The sequence below is a fragment of the Lissotriton vulgaris genome, chromosome 3_1, assembly GCF_964263255.1.
Source record: "Lissotriton vulgaris chromosome 3_1, aLisVul1.2, whole genome shotgun sequence".
Classification (NCBI taxonomy): domain Eukaryota; kingdom Metazoa; phylum Chordata; class Amphibia; order Caudata; family Salamandridae; genus Lissotriton; species Lissotriton vulgaris.
In genome coordinates, this window is record NC_141689.1 from 1,616,189,030 (window position 1) to 1,616,208,044 (window position 19,015).

The following is a 19,015-nucleotide window of genomic DNA, read 5'->3' on the forward strand; positions in this document are numbered from 1 at the left end:
GTTGAGTGAAGCGTGTGGCTGCCATCTAGCGCTTGCTTCCTGTCTTTTAGTATAAGAGGCGTAGCAATGGTGCCCTGGGCTCTGGTTAGTGGCTTAACAATAGCGCCTGCAGCCCCCGCGGTGCGGGGGAGGGAGGGACGAGCTCCAAGGGGGGGGCCCTCCGGCACTGTGCAGGGGCGGCGGGCCCCTGGGTCTGACAACTCCTGGCTGGGTCCGCAGCTTGGGACCCCCTCCGTCCATGTACTTTGCAGGGCCAGGGGGCGCTCCCTCGAGTTTCGTTACAACATGGCTCTGGTGTGGGCAGCGGAAACGGTTTTTGGCTTTACAATTCTGGTCACCCTATCCCCCCTAGACACTTAAATAGAGCCATACTTTCGGTGCATGAACCCTTAACTCCTCTGGGCCTTGGGGCCACTGCTCCTGCTGCACTATTGCGAACCACCAGCAACCCCGCTGAGCAGCATGCAGCGAAAATGAAACGCACTGTGCTTTTGTTGCTGCTGCCTGCCGCTGTCGTTTTTGGTGCTAGTATCCACCCCATGTGGAGCTGCTTGCAGCTGGACACACCCCCGCTTTCTCTCCCTACCCACCCCTATTTTGCACGTGGTGTTGTCAGATTTAGAGTGTGTTAGTTGACTTATTGAGTTCAGTTGTTGTTTTTTCGGAGGGGGGCCTGGGTAAAACCAAAACGGAAACCTCTCAACAGTGGCGTCACATCACTTGCATTGTAACATCTTGGCTTCGTGTCTGTGCCTGTAAATGAAGAAAACATGTGGAAAATGAAATATAAAATGTACACTAGGAAGAGCTATAACTAACTAACACTATCTTAGGCTTAGCAGGATGCATAGCTTTAGGGCGTTGAAAATATGTTGTGTGGTGTTTAGACCTAGTGGAACTGCATGTGGTGAATATTGAATGCTTGGTACCTGCACTAGGGGGGTGCGGACCGCACCGGGTGTCACTTGGCGAGACTAGCGTGATCTGTGCAAATGTACTGGATCCGAGCCTGCTGGCTGTTAATTTAATTTTTGCATTGTTTCGATTTTCACTTTCTTATATGTCACTCTGCCCACCGCCTTTCATCAAAGACTCTTTGCCAGCTCACTCCCTCTTAGTAAAAACCTACTGTTCGATCATTCCAATAATGGGGCGAGGGGAAATGCTATCATTTTGTGAAGCCAAGGTATGCCCTGTCCCTTTCAGTTGACACTGGCTAGTGGTTTTCACTCGACATTTAATCTTCTGTGAATTTTCTCTGTAGGTGAATGCACCTCGAGCATAAAATTAAACAATAAGGTTTTGATACCTCACCATGCATTTTTTTATTTGGCAATTCCCTGAAAAAATAAACCTCTATATACAGAGATGTTACCTTATGCCCTTAGCTGTGATGTCATGTTCTTGAGCATGTATGGTTGAGGCCCCTACGGCTTGACTGTTTTGCTCATGATTGCCAAACCAAACCTTTTGTGACCCTTAGCATTTTACATTACCTAGTAAAGCATCTCAGGCAGTCGATTGTAATAAGAACAGTACTGTGCGCTCTCCGACTAGCCATGGGCTTATACTTTGGAGTCCATGGTTTAACTTTCTCGCCACATGTTGTTTTCATAGATGAAATAATTTCATCTAGGCAAGAGAACCCACTCCTGCGAAACAATCATTATCCTCAACTTTACAATGCAATTATGATAATAAAAGTGCAATCTAGGCCACTGGACACTCGCTCCCCCCAAGGACACTATTTGGAAGATAAGTTGGGAATGCTCACCTAATTCATCTTTCAATGTAAACACAGTCCAGAAATTCGACAAGCAGCCTTTCTTCACTTCTGAATCGTGACCTCAGCTGCACTTATAAGTGCCAGTCCACAAAGCTTTCCTGAGGGTAGAGTGTGAGCCGGTGGGGAGGCAGGCCTTATCTGCTGCTGCAACCACTATGGCACAGAGAGGCAGGAGGCAGTACGGCTGTATTTTAGCAGTCATTTCAGAAACCCTTCATGAGATTGTGGACAAAAGCATACCAAGGGGATCCTCAACTCGTTGGAACTTTCACATTCGTACAGTCAACTTACTCTTTGAACAGAGGGAGGGCCTTGAGAAATGTTTTGTAGCCATAGCATCCAGTGAAGACTTTGATCACACAAGTCAGAATGAAGCCCATGGCTTTATTAGAACACTACAAGACAAAGAGTTTCAGTCCTTACTGTTTTTATTTCATGACATAATGAGTCATGTTGATGTGTTATACGATCAGTTGCAAAGAAAAGACATAGATACTGTCTCTGTGAAAGCCAATACATCTACATTTGTACAAAAGATTATGAAAGTGAGAGATGGAGTTGACGATTTAGAGAGCAAACTGCCGGAGCATTCTATTTTTGCAAACCGCAGACAAAACATCACCTCTCTGGTTCGAATTGGAAAGGAGATATGTGACATTGTAATTGTGCAGGCACAAGAACGTTTTTCATTCACAAAACATTTGGGGAGTGCCACTTTATTGCAAAGTAAAGAGTTTGCACAATATGATGAATCCTTCCCTGAGTGTGCTCTGAATCAGGCTGTGGAAGCATATCCTGTGCCCAAAAAAGAGTAGCTGAGAACTGAGTTAACTGTACTCTACGGAATGCCTGTGTACCGAAAGGCCACAAGCGCCTTGACTTTGCTGAGTTTAATTCATAAACTGCATATGGAAAACTCACTTACAGAGACAGTGGCTTTACTAAAAATTGTGATTACGACTCCAATGACAACAGTAGAAGCTGAACGATGTTTTTCAGCCTTAAAGCACATAAAGACATTCCTCAGGAACACCATGCTAGAGGAAAGGCTAAATGCTTTGGCGATGCTATCTGTAGAGAGCAAGCTAGTCAAAAAAAATTACCGGTCTTCAACATGAAAGTAATTGACTAGTTGGCTACACTGAAAGACAGACGTGCTGATTTCATTTACAAAAAGTGAATGCTGCTACTTGTTTGTTGAATACAAAAAATTCTGATTGAGGTAAGAAATGCATTGTTATCTCTGTTTTTAAAAGTTTTGTAGCGTTTGTTCTATTTGGAGACTACACAGATTTGCTCACCTTTGTTCACTGGCCGGACCTGTCTCCCTCAGGGTGAACGATTCGTTGCTTGTGTTGCCTATCAAACCTTTCCCCTTGGAAAATTGCGAAAACCTTTATACCATTTATGTTTGGGGTACTTGCGTGGACCTATGTGAAGTGTGTGTACAAAGCTCAGCTCAACCAGAATCACGGTAACAGCGCGTTGCGCTGCCTCTTTTATATTCAGTATATTGTAAGACTTTCATGGGACCTTTATGACCACTCTCTCCTGGCAGATTATTCTTTGAACGTATAACCTACAGAAGAATACGCACTCCTCTTACTCCTCTCTGGGAATAGAGTGGTGAGCCATACATACCTTATCATTGTAAATACTGACATTGTGTTGGACCATAGTGCTCATAATCTTATCCTTCTGTTGCACAGGGGTACAACCTATGTTAACCATTTGTCTACTAGAACCAAGACTGAAAGTTGTGTAGGTTGTATAAACAAGTGTGTGCTGGTTCATACGCTCTCTGGTATAGATAAGAATAGAGTGTAACATCTTCCTTTACAGCCTGACAGTGCCTATTCTTCAAGAATTCACAAAGAGGTTCCCACGCTCAAGACCTGTTTTTCTTCCCCCGCCTTTCCTTGTTTTGTTTCCCTGTTTTCCACTTGCGTGCCATTCGTTACTCTAGAGTCTAATAGAGTCGGAAGGCCGTAGGGGAAGACTGTGGACTTTTCTTTAAGTTCCTGACGCTCCTGCGGAACGAGCCTGGCAACCATTACACTGCTGTGCAACTTCTTCTACTCTTAGAGCTGAGATTTCCATGACAGTCTTATAGTCTGAATTCAGCACCTGAGCATAATAGGACGGTATGTATGAAGCTCTGTGGTTATACTGAATACTGAACCTATGTTATGCCATCTATTAATGTAATTACTGCACTTTCACAATTGCTTTATTAACCTTCCTGCTTTCTCAAATTTGCTTGAAAATGCACGATTTTTCTTCTTTTTTTGCAAAATTTTCTTGGGGGAGGGGGAAACGCCCCCAAACCCCCCTTTTGGGGTTCGGGCTCGCTCGCTGTGCTGGCTCGCTACGGTAATGTATGCAAATCACTATGCGCCCCACCACTTTAAAATCTCAACCACCGCCCCTGTTTATGATGCAACTACAGTGGTAAACAACTTTTACGATTCAATTCAATTCAAAATAACTTTATTTGACAGCAAGTGTCATAAAAGCATCGAATAGCATATATACAATAAAATAGAATCTGCACAATAAAAAGAAAAAAAGATCATGTAATACAGAGGGTTATTTAAAAGTCTCATAAGATAGAATTAATAGCAGCATATTTGGTTAAAAAAACATTAACCCCTTCGCTGCTAGGCCTTTTCCCCTCCTGTGATAAGCCTTTTTTTGGCTATTTGGGGTAGTGCGCGCTTAGGCCCCTGTAACTTTTTGACCACATAAGGTATCCATGCCAAATTTGTGTCCTTTTCTTCTAACACCATGGGGATTTTAAAGGTACCCAGTGTTTGTGGATTACCCTGAAGGGGTCTCAGAAAATAGCCAAAATACAGCAACATTTTCTGGGGGGGAAAAATCGGAAAAACGGGCTGCAAATGAAAGCATTTGGGTTTTTCCCTGCAAATGTTATCAAAAAAGGGTTTGTGGGGATAAAATCACAATTTCCCCAGCTTTAAGGGAATGACAGACCTTTCTCAGAAAACCAACATTTTTTACACAGTTTTGGCATTTTTCTGGGACATAGCCTATTTTTGGTACTTTTTGTGCTTTCAACCTCCTTCCAGGTATTGGTAGAAATAGGTGTAAAAGAAATAACCGATCCTGAAAAGCTAGACATTTTTCAAAAGTAGACAAAATTCTGAATTCAGCAAGGGGTCATTTGTGCAGATCCATCAAGGTTTCGTTACAGAAACTAACAGTTAAATATAGGAAAATTTAAAAATTAGTTGAAAAAAAGAGCCTTTTGTGTCAACGTTTTCACCTGTAACTTCTTGTAATTATGACAGCTCTTTGAAAGCAATATACCACTACATCCGCCGGACCTTCCTGGTTGTGGGGATATATAGGACTTGTAGGTTCACTAAGAACCAGACGAACCCAGAGTCAAAAACTGAGCAGCAATTTGCAATGGCTTTTTATTATGTACCGGGTATTCAGCAATTATTGTGGGAAAATGTATACATGGAAAAACCGGTATGAAAGACACCTATGTATTTCTGAAATGGGAACAAATTATAGAGTTTAGAAACAGTACATATCTGCACATTTTCGAAATTGGGAATACTCATACTTGCATGAGAATTATCGGTTATTTTTCAAAACGACTTCTTCTTTACACAATGTCTTTCATTTGGAAGGCAGAAATGCATCAAAAATCAATAGGTAATAACAGTTGCCTTACAAATCTGAATTACCCTAAGTCTCCAGATATAACCGGTACCTCACTTGTGTGGGTAGGCATAGTGCTCACAACAGGAAACGGTGTAAAACGCAACATGGTCACACCTCAATTTCGCAGTGAAAAATGACCCTTTCTTTGCAAAGTGCCTATCTGTAGTTTTTGAACCCTAGCTCTGCCGGCACCTAGGGAAACCTAGCAAACCTATATATTTGTGAAAACTAGACACCTAGGGGAATTCAGAATGGGGTGACTTGACTGCCTCGGACCAGGTTCTGTTACCCAGAATCCCTTGCAAACGTAAAAAATTGTCCAAAAAACACATTTTGCCCAAATTTCTTTGGTGGAAAGTTCTGAAATCTGCATGGATCCACTAATTTTTATGCACCCCGCGTTCCCCAAAGTCTTCTGAGAAAAATGGTACCTCACTTGTGTGGGTCGGTCTAGTGCCTGCGACAGGAAACGCCGCAAAACACAATTTGGTCACACCTCAATTTCACAGTGGAAAATGACCCTTTTTTTGCAAAGTGTCTAGCTGTAGTTTTTTAACCCTAGCTCTGCCGGCACCTAGAGAAACTTAGCAAACCTATACATTTTCTAAAATTAGACACCCAGGGGAATCCAGGATGGGGTAACTTGACTGCCTCCCACCAGGTTCCGTTACCCAGAATCCCTTGCAAACTTAATTATTTTTTCTCAAAAAAACTGATTTTCCCCACTTTTCTGTGGTGGAGAGTTCTGAAATCTGCGTGGGTCCACAAATTTCCACCCACCCTGCGTTTCCCAAAGTCTTCCAAGAAAAATGGTACCTCACTTGTGTGGGTCGATCTAGTGCCCACAACAGGAAACTGCGCAAAACACAACGTTGTCACACCTCAATTTCGCAGTGAAAAATGACCCTATTTTTGCAAAGTGCCTAGCTGTAGTTTTTGAACCCTAGCTCTGCCAGCACCTAGGGAAACCTAGCAAACCTATAAATGTTTGAAAACTAGACATCCAGGGGAATCCAGGATGGGGTGACTTGACTGCCTCCCACCAGGTTCTGTTTTTTTTTTTTTAACATCGTTTTTATTGCAGTACCAATTCTGTACATATATATTACAGCGTAAGTATGTTATCAATGCAGCAGTTAAATGCAAAGTTTGCCTGAGCAAGTCCGTTACACAGCCGTTAAGCCCACAACCCGAAGGCCGGGCGGCGTCAGTGACATATTCAGCCTCTGCAATTTCCTCCATGTCTCGTTGGCCTGGGCAGTAGGATAGAGTGGCCTGCTTTTATATTTTCACCCCTCCCCCTAACAATACCCCTCCTGAACTCCCAAAACCCCCCCCCGTGCCTGCGCCTATAATGGATCCCTAGGTAACATAAGTTCTGGTGTGTGCGAGGAGGAATGTAACATTCGCTAAGAGTGTGTTCCTGGCGTACTAGTAGGTTCATCCATGTCAGTGTCTGTATGTTCCGCTTCTTCCCCCCAGTACCATCGCGGAGTGCCTGCACTAGAGTCTCCCACTCTGTCGCCCTTTCTAATGCCTTCTCGTCTGCAGCGCGCCTAGCTAGTTGGTATCGCAGGGTACTTTCGCTCGCCGCCCACTTTAGGCATTCATTGTACCATCGCCTGTACGTGGGCCCCCTCTTGGATTTCCAATTCCTAGTGATTTCCCTCTTCGCCAATATCAGCCCCATGTCTATAAACTTACTGGTTGTCTTATTCTTGGGCGTGTGAGGAAACCAGTGCAGCACTCCTACCACTTTGGTGTAGTGCAACTCCCTGTCTGTAGCATTGTTGAGTGCCTCCCCGATCTCCTGCCAATAGTCCCTCAATTGGGGCAATCCCACAGCATGTGTCCCAGATCTGCCTCCACTGTGTTGCATCTAGGGCAAGCCGCCTGATCATCTCCAAAATATTTCTTCAGTTTCCCTGGGGTGAGGTATGCCCTATGGAGAATATAAAAGTGTATTAATTGAAATCTGGCGTTTCTCGTGCTCTTCCTCGCCCGCCGCAACAATTGTCCCCAGGTGGTGTTGGGGATCTCCATCTGGAGATCGAGCTCCCATTTAGCTTTCAGGGTGGTGAGTGGCTGCAGGGTTTCCCGCAGCATTCGGGAATACAGGCAGGTCACAGCCTTATAAGTTCCTGCTGCCATCATCGTATATTGGCAGGCCATGGAAGTGGCAGGTTCCTGCAGCCCCTCTCCCCAGTGCTCTTGCATGGCTCCGATTACAGCAGCGTGCATCAAATAGTCCCCTCTAGGTAAGTCGAACCGTTCCTGCAAAGTCCGGAACGGGAGCAACGCCCCGTCCTCATAGAGGTCACCCAACATCTGAAGTCCTGCGACCTCCCAACCCTGCAGCCTCGACCAGTCTCCGCAGTGAGGCAGCGCCGTAACCATTCCCAGCGGGATCTCCGGGGCGTACATTCGCCGAGTCCCCGCTCTTCGGCGAGCTCGGTTCCAACAGAGTCTAAACGTCTGTTCCTCTACAGACAAGTCTCTAACGACAAGTCTTTGGTGCAGGGTAATGTACGCGAGCACATGGCGCGGAGTACCTTCATCTCTGCCCGGTTCCGGACCCCGGTAGACCCTCGCTATCTCCTGAGTAAAGGGCTGCAACTGTGCCGCCAAGTAGTAGCACTCAAAGTCAGGAACTGCCATACCTCCCTCGTCTTTGGGCCGTAATAGAGTGTCGAGCGCTATCCGTCGCCTGCCCGTGCCCCATATGAATGCTATCACCATTGATCTTAATCGTCGGAAAATGGAGCTCGGTATCCATACCGGTAACGTACGGAAGTAATATAGCAGCCGTGGAAGCGCTATCATTTTCAGCAAGGAGACACGGCCCGTCATCGAGAGTGGCAGAGTGGCCCAAAAGTCCATGCTCCTCTTCAACGCATTAATGCAGCGGGTAACATTGCCGTCCAACATATCCGCTGCCATGTGATATATATAGACACCTAAATAATGTAGGCAGAGAGGCTCCCACTTGAGCGCCCGGATGTTGGCAGGCTGCGGCGCCCCCTTTCGCAGCAGAAATAAGCAGGATTTGGTCCAGTTAACCTTTAGACCCGACAATCTCCCAAAAATTCCGAGGAGCCGCCTCGCTTCCTCCAATTCTTCATCCACATTAGCTAAAAACAGCAGAAGGTCGTCCGCGTATAGCGAGATGGCTTGTGGTCTGGCTCTGTAAACGAGGCCCTTATAATAGCGCCCTGACCGGGCCTCAGCCGCAAAGGGTTCCATCGCCAATGCGAACAGCAGGGTGGACAATGAACATCCCTGTCTAGTTCCGCGGCTCACCTGATACTGACTCGAGATAAGCGAGCCCACCCGGACTCTCGCCGTGGCCGCCGTGTACAACACTTTGGTCCATCCGATATAGCCCTCGCCCAGCCCAAAATGTCGCATCACTCTGTAGAGATAGCCCCATTCCAGGCTGTCGAACGCCTTCTCAATATCAATAGAGAACACCAGGGGCACCGACGCCTCCGGCAACTGGTCGCCGAGTAGTCGAGTCAGCCTACGAATGTTGTTCGTGGTGTTTAGCGTGGGGATAAATCCAGACTGGTCTTTATGGATCAGGCCTGTCATATGGCTCAGCAGCCTATTAGCTAGTATTTTACTCAGAATCTTGTAATCTGTCGTTAGCATGGACAGTGGGCGATACGAAGAGAGGTCGCTGCACTCTCTTCCAGGCTTCAGCAGCGGGATCATAAGAGCTTCACACATGGATTGGGGTAGTCTCCCTCTCGACTTCGCTTCATTATATACCAATTGTAATTGCGGGGCTAGGAACTCCAGATATTTACTATAGAACTCTATTGGCAGACCATCCAGTCCCGGGGTTTTATTCTGAGCCATCTGTTTCACCGCACTCCCTATTTCCCCCATCGTGATGTTGCGGCCCAGTTCCTCTGCCTCTTCCTATTCTAACTGTGGTAGCTGCAACCCCCCAAGGAAGGCGTCAAGTTCAGTCTCTCCGCCTTCCGGCCCGCTCTCATACAATCCTTCGTAGTACGTCCTAAACCTATCCAGGATCTCTGCTTGGGTGTTACAAAACGCGCCCCCCTCCACCCCAACGGATAAGATCGGGTTGGCAAGCCAGGCTAGCATTGTCCCCGCCTTATCGCCCTCCACGTGTGCCCTGGTCAAATAAACCTTGTGGTCAAAGCTTCGCAGTTGTTCCAATTCCACCGCCACTGCTTCTTTGGCCCTACCAACTGCTACCTGAAGCTCGGGATGATTTGGGCGCTCTCGTTCTAATTCCCGCAGCCCGCGTTTAGCTCGTTCGAGATCATCCAACAACGTCTTACGGGCGCCCGCAGTAGGCCCTATGAATGTCCTCGGACCACTACCTTAAAGGCGTCCCATTCCGTTGCCCTGGAGGATGCGGTACCACTGTTCTCCTCAAAGTAGCGAGTCAATCGCTCTCCCAGAGCTTCCCGGAATAATAAATCATCCAGGGTATCCGGTCGTAGTCTCCAGGTCGGAACACATGAGACATCAGTCATCCAGTTCAGGGACAACAATAGGGGGTTGTGGTCAGACAATGTGCGAGCCAGGTACTCCGCGCTTCCCACCGCCGGGAGTATAAGGGAAGAGCACAAGAACACATCTAAGCGGACATGTAGGTCGTGTATACTGGAATGAAATGAGTAATCCCTCGCCGTGGGGTGTAGTGCCCTCCAAGCATCTCCCAGATCCCACCTCTCCTGCCATTCCAATCTACGTTTCGCTAGTCTATGCACTGGTGATGTATGCAGTGGTGGGTGAGACCTATCCAATGTAGTGTCTGCTACTGAGTTAAAGTCCCCTCCCATGAGTATTGGGCCTGTCAAATAGCTCGCCAACTTGCCTGAGAGCTTCGTTAGGAAGGCGGGTAAATCTACGTTAGGAGCATACACGCTACACAGTGACACCGCCCGACCCCTGAGTCTCCCCTCCACGGCTACAAATCTACCTTCCGGATCTATCAACTGTTTAGTTACTTGAAAGGGAACCCCAGCTCGAATCCATATCATGGCGCCCCTTGCAAATGCTGAGTACGTCGTGTTGAATAATTGACCCCTCCATCTTCTCTGCAGCGCTATGCCCTCCTGCTTTGTTAGGTGCGTTTCCTGGAGCAATGCTATGTGAACCCCTCTACGGACTAAGTAAGCATGTATCTTGTGTCTGCGCACCATAGTGTGCAGGCCCCGTACGTTACAGGTCACACATTTTAAAGCCCCCGTATTAGCCATTGCCCCCTGCATTCCCGAACACATCAATAACAGTCTTCATCCATGCGCATATGACGGCACATCTCTGGCCCCCCCTCCCTCTCCCAACAACTAGTCCCAAATCCCCACCAACCCCACCTCGAGTCTCCCAAACTTCTCTCGGTGCCCACCCCCCCAGGACAGGCCCTATCTCAGCCAGAGTAGTTCCCACCCAAACTGTAACTGGGTAAACCCCCCTCAAAAATGCACACTATAGTTCGCAGTCTCCACTGCGACGACCTTAAGGGCCAGTAGGGCGCGGTCTGATTCCGGGGGTGCTCGATGTACTGGGATTGCCCCGCGTGTCCCGCCCCACAATCCCCCGATGATCACTCACGAGTCTCCATATTTCTGGCTGACAATACTCAGCATCTACGGGCACGGCCCCCTGGTCCCAACCGCCACTCCATTCCCCAAAGTCTCTTTCCTCAGGCTTCTATGATCTCTCCTGACATTTGTGGCGTCACAATTGGACCTCTGCTGCTCCCAAGTTCCGAAAGGTCCGTTTCCGAGCCAGTAACCTGTTCATCAGAGTCTGAGCCCTTACCGGACTGGCTTCTGACCGTCCCTGATAAGTCCATCACCGCTTGAAGAGCGGCTCTCCGTTCCTCTTCCGTTTGTGACAACGTTGGTTTCCCTGGCCTTTGTCGGCGTTGTCGGAGATGCTGAGATTTTCTAGTCGCCTGTTTCCGTTGCTCTGTCTCCGCTCTAAACCTGGCCCCATCCGTTCCGGCTTTATAAGTGTCCCACCATTCCCAAGCATCCGCCGAGGTAGAAAAGAAGAGAGTTTTATCGTCCACCACTATCCTGAGCTTGGCTGGGAAAAGGAGGGAGTATTTAATACCCTCCACCCGCAGCTCCCGTTTAATCGACATGAAGCTAGACCGGAGTTTCTGTGTCTCGAATGTATAGTCCGGGAACAGGGTAACCTTGTTATTGCCAACCTGGAAGGGGCCTGTCTCTCTGGCTCTCTGCAACAGCCAGTCCCGGTCCTTATAATGTAAGAGTTTGATCACCACAGGACGGGGAGGTAGGCCAGTGGCAGGCGGTCGGGCCGGGACCCTATGTGCCCGTTCCAGCGAAAAGAAGGGAGAGAGCCCCTCCGGTGCCACCTCAGTTTGCAGCCAGTGTTCGAGATAGCCCGTCATGTCGTCGCCCTCTGTTTTTTCCGGAAGGCCCACCAGGCGAACGTTGCTGCGCCTACTACGGTTTTCAGCATCTTCCGCTCGTCTCTCTAGTGCCTTTATCCAGTCCAGAGTATCTCCCAGCCGCCCTTCCACAGATTTGTGCGCCGGGGCCAGTTCCTGTAGGGTTACCTCCGTGCTCTTGACCCTATCTTTAAGCTTATCGTGTTCGGCTCTCAGGAGCCCCAGGCCTGTCGCCACCTGGGCAATGTCCTGCTGCAGTGCGTCCTTCGTGGCTGAGATAGCTTCTAGAATGCGGTCCTACATTCGTTGGAGGTCGGTGTGGCCTTGATCCGCTCCGTCCGGTGTTTCAGAGCCAGCTGCTCCATCCCCCTTTCCTTTCGGTTTCCCCATCCTGGTTCGGCCAATGGGTATTAGGTGGGGGGTTCCTCGTTGGGCGCAGGGACCAAGACCAATAATAGCTAATGGCGCATGCAGTCGTAAGTCTCGGCAATCTGATCGTTCCTGGTAGCCGACCTCCTTTCTCCCTTGTGTCTAGTCCCCGGTCGGCCTTTCTGTGTTTCAGGACCGGCTGTTCCGGACAGTCACCCAGGGCGGTACAAATTGTGAGTCCGGGTTGACCTCAGGGCGCAGTGCACTGCGTGGGCTGCTCTTCTGGATAATCAGTGGAAAGAGTCGGCTCCCTCTGGTCGAAACAGTATCGATGGGGCCCCCGTCACCCCGGTTTGTTCGTAAAGGCATCAGCTTTCAATTCTCGGGGATGCCGCCATTTTAGGTACGCCCTGAGGAAGATTTCCACTTTGCCGTCGTCGTCTCTTCAAGACGCAGAGAAGGATGACTTTAGCTACCCCTCAGAGATCAGCGCCGGCAGCTTCCCCAACGAACGCTGTCGGTGTAGGGTCTTTGGGGTGCAGATCAGCAGACCTTCTTTGTTCGTTGCGTCACCGACTCAGGTCTCGGGCCGCCATCTTAGATCAAGGTTTTTCGTTCCGCCGGTATCCTCCAAATTCAATTTTCTGGGTGATTAACGGCAGGCGGTTGCAAACCCAGGGTGCCGATGCCTCCGCGACGCCTTCAGCCAGTAGAGCTATCGATTTTTGTCGGAGTTCGTACAGTTTAACAGGATTTTATCCGGGATCGGGCGCAGAGCTCCGGGCTCACGCCGCCTACCTCCTCGGCATCCAAGCCACGCCCCCCCTACCACCAGGTTCTGTTACCCAGAATCCTTTGCAAACTTAAAAAATTATCAAAAAAACAGATTTTTCCCACATAATTGTGGTGGAAAGTTCCTGAATCTGCGTGGATCCACAAATTTCCACCCACCCCGCATTCCCCAAAGTGTTCCGAGAAAAATGGGACCATCACTTGTGTGGGTAGGCCTAGTGCCCGCAGCAGGAACAGGGCGCAAAATGCAACGTGGTCACACCTCAATTTCTCAGTGAAAAATTACCCTTTTTTTGCAAAGTGCCTAGCTGTTGTTTGTGAACCCTAGCTCTGCCGGCACCTAGGGAAACCTACCAAACCCACACATTTATGAAAAGGAGACACCCGGGGGCTTCCAGGGAAGTATGGCTTGCCTCACTACGTTTTGGGCCCTTGCCTGTCGCAGCTACTTGGGCCTCCCACACAAGTGAGGCACCATTTTTATCGGGAGACCTGGGGGTATGCTGGGTGGTAGGAAATGTGTGTGAGCCTAGTGATGCCACACTTTCCCACACAAAAATGTGTGAAAAAACTGATGTCTTCAGCTAAAATTAAGGTTTGCAAGGGATTCTGGGTAAGGAAACGTTGGGGGATCCACGCAAGCCATACCTCCTTGGAAGCCCACAGGTTTCTAGTTTACAGAAGTGTGTGGGTATGTTAGGTTTCCCTAGATGGCCGCCGAGCACGGGACCAAAAACCCAGGTGACCTCCCTTGCAAAACCAAATGGTATTGACATAATCATGTGTTTATTTCTGCCGCGTGAGATTTTTAGCACAATATTGCAAGAAAAATGTGACAGACATTTTTAAGTTTGCAGGAAATTGTGGATAAAATAACTTGTTAGAATTCACAAGAGAGCCATCACCATGTACTCCCACAGGTTAACAATAATATCTACATTTGGTAGGTTACTCTTAGATGGAATGTACACCTTGACAGAGAGACTCAAAAGACAAAGATTCCAGCACAGCCATCTATTCCTCACACACACATACATACTGGTTGGATTTGGCACGAGGGCGAGTGATGGTTCAGTACATAAAATTATATTAACAAGAGATTTCACAAAAATGAAATGCACTGTCAATAATGAAATGCACAAAAAACCGAACCAGTGACTCACAGCTTGTGAGCTGTAAAGCCACGACAAGACACCAACCGCTTTACAGGCCATTCACGCACCTTTCATACGTGATACACACAAGACCATTCACACCAACAGACACAAAACCAACACATTACAACATTCACAAAAAGCGACAAGGTACACCCTGCTTCGGAAAGACAAAAAAGACAAATATTATTGCACAGCCATCTAATCCTCAAACACACACACATACTGGTTGGATTTGGCACAAGGGTGAGTGATGGTTCAGTGTACACAATTGTATTAACAAGTGATTTCACAAAAATAAAATGCACTGTTAATAATTGAAAGGACGAGAAACTGAACCATTGACTCACAGCTCGTGAGCTGTAAAGCCACGACAAGGCACCAACCTTTTTAAAGGCCATTCATACACCTTTCATACGTGTGACACATACAAAACATTCACACGGCCAGCCACAGGCCCATCACATTACAACACTCACACCAGCAAACAGTGCCATTCAAGGGCCCATCACTTTCACACGCCTACATTCCTGACACAGCAACTACACAACTGATGGATTGCGTGGAGTGGGGCTCAGCTAGCAGTGTGTGTAGTGACCAGCAGCAAGTCACTACTCACACACCGCCAGCCGAGCAACAGTCCATGCACACCACCAGCCAAGCGCCAGTCCACACACACCGCCTGCCAAGCGCCAGTCCACGCACACCACCGGCCAAGCGCAAGTCCACACACACCGCCAGCCAAGCGCAAGTCCAGGCACACCCCCAGCCAAGCGCCAGTCCACACACACCGCCAACCAAGTGCCAGTCCACATACACCCCCAGCCAAGCGCCCGTCCACACACACCCCAGCCAAGCGCCAGTCCACACACACCGCCAACCAAGCGTGTCCACGCACACCCCCAGCCAAGCGCCAGTTCACACACACCGCCAGCCAAGTGCCAGTCCACGCACACCGCCAGCCAAGCGCAAGTCCAGGCACACCCCCAGCCACGCGCCAGTCCACACACACCGCCAGCCAAGTGCCAGTCCACGCACACCACCAGCCACGCGCCAGTCCACGTACATCGTCATTCAAGCGCCAGCCCACACACACCGCCATCACATTAAGAGTTATTTTAAACCAAAAAATAACACAAACAAATTGCAAATAGATACAAATCTGCTAACATAAAATCTGAAACTAAATACATTGCACTAATGCCAACCTTGAAACTGAATAAAAAAATGAACAATACAGGCCAGGCAGTTCACTTTACCACTCTTGGATACTCCCAAAAATTCTTATGCGTGTGGTAAGATTTAAAACAAGCTGACACACACAATCCAGGTTTTAAAGGACAGTCGGGGAAGTACATACGAGTCTCCCTCTGCACACCTCTTCGCCAAAAGAATCTACATCTCCTAGTGGGAAAGTCTTTGGAGGTTGTGGGAGGAATGTATTCAGGAAAGTGGCGATCTTTCAGTCTAGCCACATTCTCCACCACTCCAACTCTAGGAACACTTGCCTGTTCCACTAGAACAAGGCTGCCTATTACAGACTCTTGAAACTTAACAAAAGTCATCTTTGGCTCAGGACAAGAATTCTGGAACACAACAAAAGCATTGAAGGTTGCCAAGTGGAAAAGATGAATAGCCAACTTCTTCTACCAAATGCAAGCCTTGCGAAAGGTTCCAACCTCTTATCTACTCTGTCAACACCACCCATGTGCCTATTATAGTCTAAAATGCACACAGGTTTGCGCACTTTAGCAGCCTAACCCTGAACAGGCATAGGTGCAGTTCTTTCATCATGGATGGTAGTCAGCATGTACACATCTCTCCTGTCTGAAAACTTCACAGCTAGAAGCTCCTCACATCGCAACGCACTGCACTGTCCCCGCACAAGCTTTTGGCAAACAAGTTCTTTTGGGAAACCTTTACGGTTACAGCGCATTGTGCCACAAGCAACAGTGCCCACTTTGGCTAATTCCTTGAACAACCGCACACCAGTGTAGAAGTTATCTACATATAAATGGTGGCCTTTGTTAAATAATCCTCTACCTAGTTCCCACACAATTTTCTCGGTCACTCCAAAAGTGGATGGACAATCAGGGGGGTTAATGCTGGACTCCTTACCAGTGTACACCCTAAATTTAGAGACCTATCCAGTCCCACTGTCACACAGCATATACAGCTTAATTTCATAGCGTGCCCTCTCACTAGGAATGTATTGCCTAAAAACCAAGCGGCCCTTGAACAACACCAAAGACTCATCCACTGCTATTTCATTTCCTGGAGCATAGATCTCAGAAAAACAATAAACAAAGTGATCAAGGACAGGTCGAATCTTAAAAAGACGGTCACAATCAGGGGGATCTTGAGGCAACGCTAAACCATTATTGACAAAATGCACCATCTGAAGCAGAAGCAAATACCTATCACGACTTATGACTCCCGGAAATATAGCCGTTGCCATCAAGGGACTAGTAGACCAATATGAAGCCATTGATGGCTTCCTTAGCAAGCCCATCAAAAAAGTTAATCCCAAGAACTTATTGATCTCTTCAAGATTTGTGGGAGTCCACCGGGTAGCTCTAGAATGGGGATTAAGGCTGGCACTGTTGTCCCTCAAAAACTGTTTGGCATACAAATTAGTCTGCTCAACAATATCTGGCAAAAACAGATCGTCCATAAACAACTGAAAAAAATTTATCGGCAAACATTTCTCAGTATTCACTCTACACCCTGGAACACCAGTAAAGTCTGGCAATGGCGGGGGGCGCTAGAGAGCGCGCAAGCAGCATGGCCGCACTGATATGAGGCTCCTGCTTTCTGGGACCGATATCCTGCACTTATCCTAAGTAATTGGGCGATAATTGAACTAAATTGTCGAGAGATCTGTGGCGCTGCCCTGCGGCGACAAGCGGAGTGAAGTGTGAAAGGATCGGCGGCGGATAGCCGAGGCGGCAGGCGACTGAAGTCCGAACCGCACCGCCCGCCTGCTTTGCAAGGAGCCCTGACTCGGCTGTAGTGGCTGGGAATGGCCGAGGATTACCACGAGGCGACCGGGCCGCACGTCCGGCACCAACACAGTGAGTTTGCGCTGCTGTCAGGGATTGATATACGGCGCTGAGGCGGCTTACTGGTGCAACTGAGCATCAAGGAGACACTTGTGGAAGCACTGCTGCTGGGGACGGAGGCACAGATCTACATGAGACCGCTGCGCGAGTGACCTTGCCGGGAGCCGTAATGGAGACGCGGTGCTGCAGGTAGATGCGGACATACTAGAGGAGGCGGCGAGAACTGAGCAGGTATAATTGTGGGGCGCCGGGATAGCGCCGTAGCGAAAGATTGGCGAGTGTTCCACCCTTGTGATGATCCAGTGTGTGCCGGGCCGAATATTAAGTGTGATGCAGTGGCCGGGCATCCTACAACGGCTGCTGTGACACCGCCTGTGGCAGGGGGGGCACTCCGAGGTGCGGGACGAACTTCGAGGAGACCCTGAGCTGAGCTCTCACCCCCTCACCTCCGTTGAAGGCTAGAACAATCTGGATGATGCCCATGAAGAGAAGGAGACGTACTGTGGCACTGTGTACATAGCAGGCGAGGACTGTAACTGCCAAGCCATTGCGAGTACTCAACCCCCCCCCCGTATTGTGGATGCTGGATGACACATGCTGCTGTGCTTTTCTGGACTGGCCACCTACAGCTGTTGTGTCCTACAGGGCATCAGTGGGGTGAGAGTGGCTCTGTGAATCGCCATAGGGTGATGGAGGGGACAAATTATGGTGTGCTGCTTCAGTGGTGCTACTACTGGTGCAAGTGGCTGAACCAGTGAGGCGGAAACTGCTGTGAAGCGTGGACGGAGAAAGCTGTTGCGGCAGGAGTGCGGTGCAGGAGCAGCTGCTGACGACGAGAGGTCCAAGTGGTGACTTGGGCTGACCCCGCACTTCACCCTCGGCTGGTGGTGGCGCTGATTCCCCCTGACAGGTACGCGACAGGTGTCATACTCTGGCTGAAATATGGGGAAGCCCGACACTCGTCAGCCGAAACTAAATTTCGACGCTGCAAAGAAGAGTAGCAAGTATATTGCTGACGACCAGGAGCAGGACATGGCTGAGCGCGCTGGAGGGAGTGCCAATTCGCAGGCCTCCGACATGGCCAATATACTACATGAGATGTGGCAAGGCTTTGCAACAGTGGTGGACAAGGTGGACCGGATGTCCTCTAGGATGGATGCCATTGCCCATAAGTTAGATGGTCACGAGGACCACATCAAGGAAGCGTAAAGGCGTATATCAGAATCTGATGACGTCACTGCAACACATACAGCGCAACTCACGTGTCATAGCCGCAAAAAACGAGGACTTGGAAGCGCGCAGTCGGCGCAACAACATACGCGTTATAGGCATACCAGAATCTACAAATACTGGCAGAATGGAGGAGTATATAGAGAAATTACTACTGGAATCCATCTGCAAAGATGTCTTTTCCTCACAGTTCATAGTGGAAAGGGCACACAGAACCCTCGGACTACGCCCGGTAACGGGGAGCCCTCCGCGACCTATAATTGCACGACTACTTAATTATAGAGACCGAGATGTTGCCTTCAGAGCTGCAAGGAACAAGCAGAAGTTGACATATGATGGTAAGACCTTTTCCATATATCCGAACTTCACACCTATCATGCAGGAAGAGCGTTGCAAGTTTGTGGAAGTCAAGCGGAAGTTGCGATCGGAGCAAATTGATTACGCACTTCTCTACCCAGCAAAACTCAGAGTGACGCACCAAGGGAAGCAGCGATTCTTCACGTCTCCCCAGCAGGTCGAA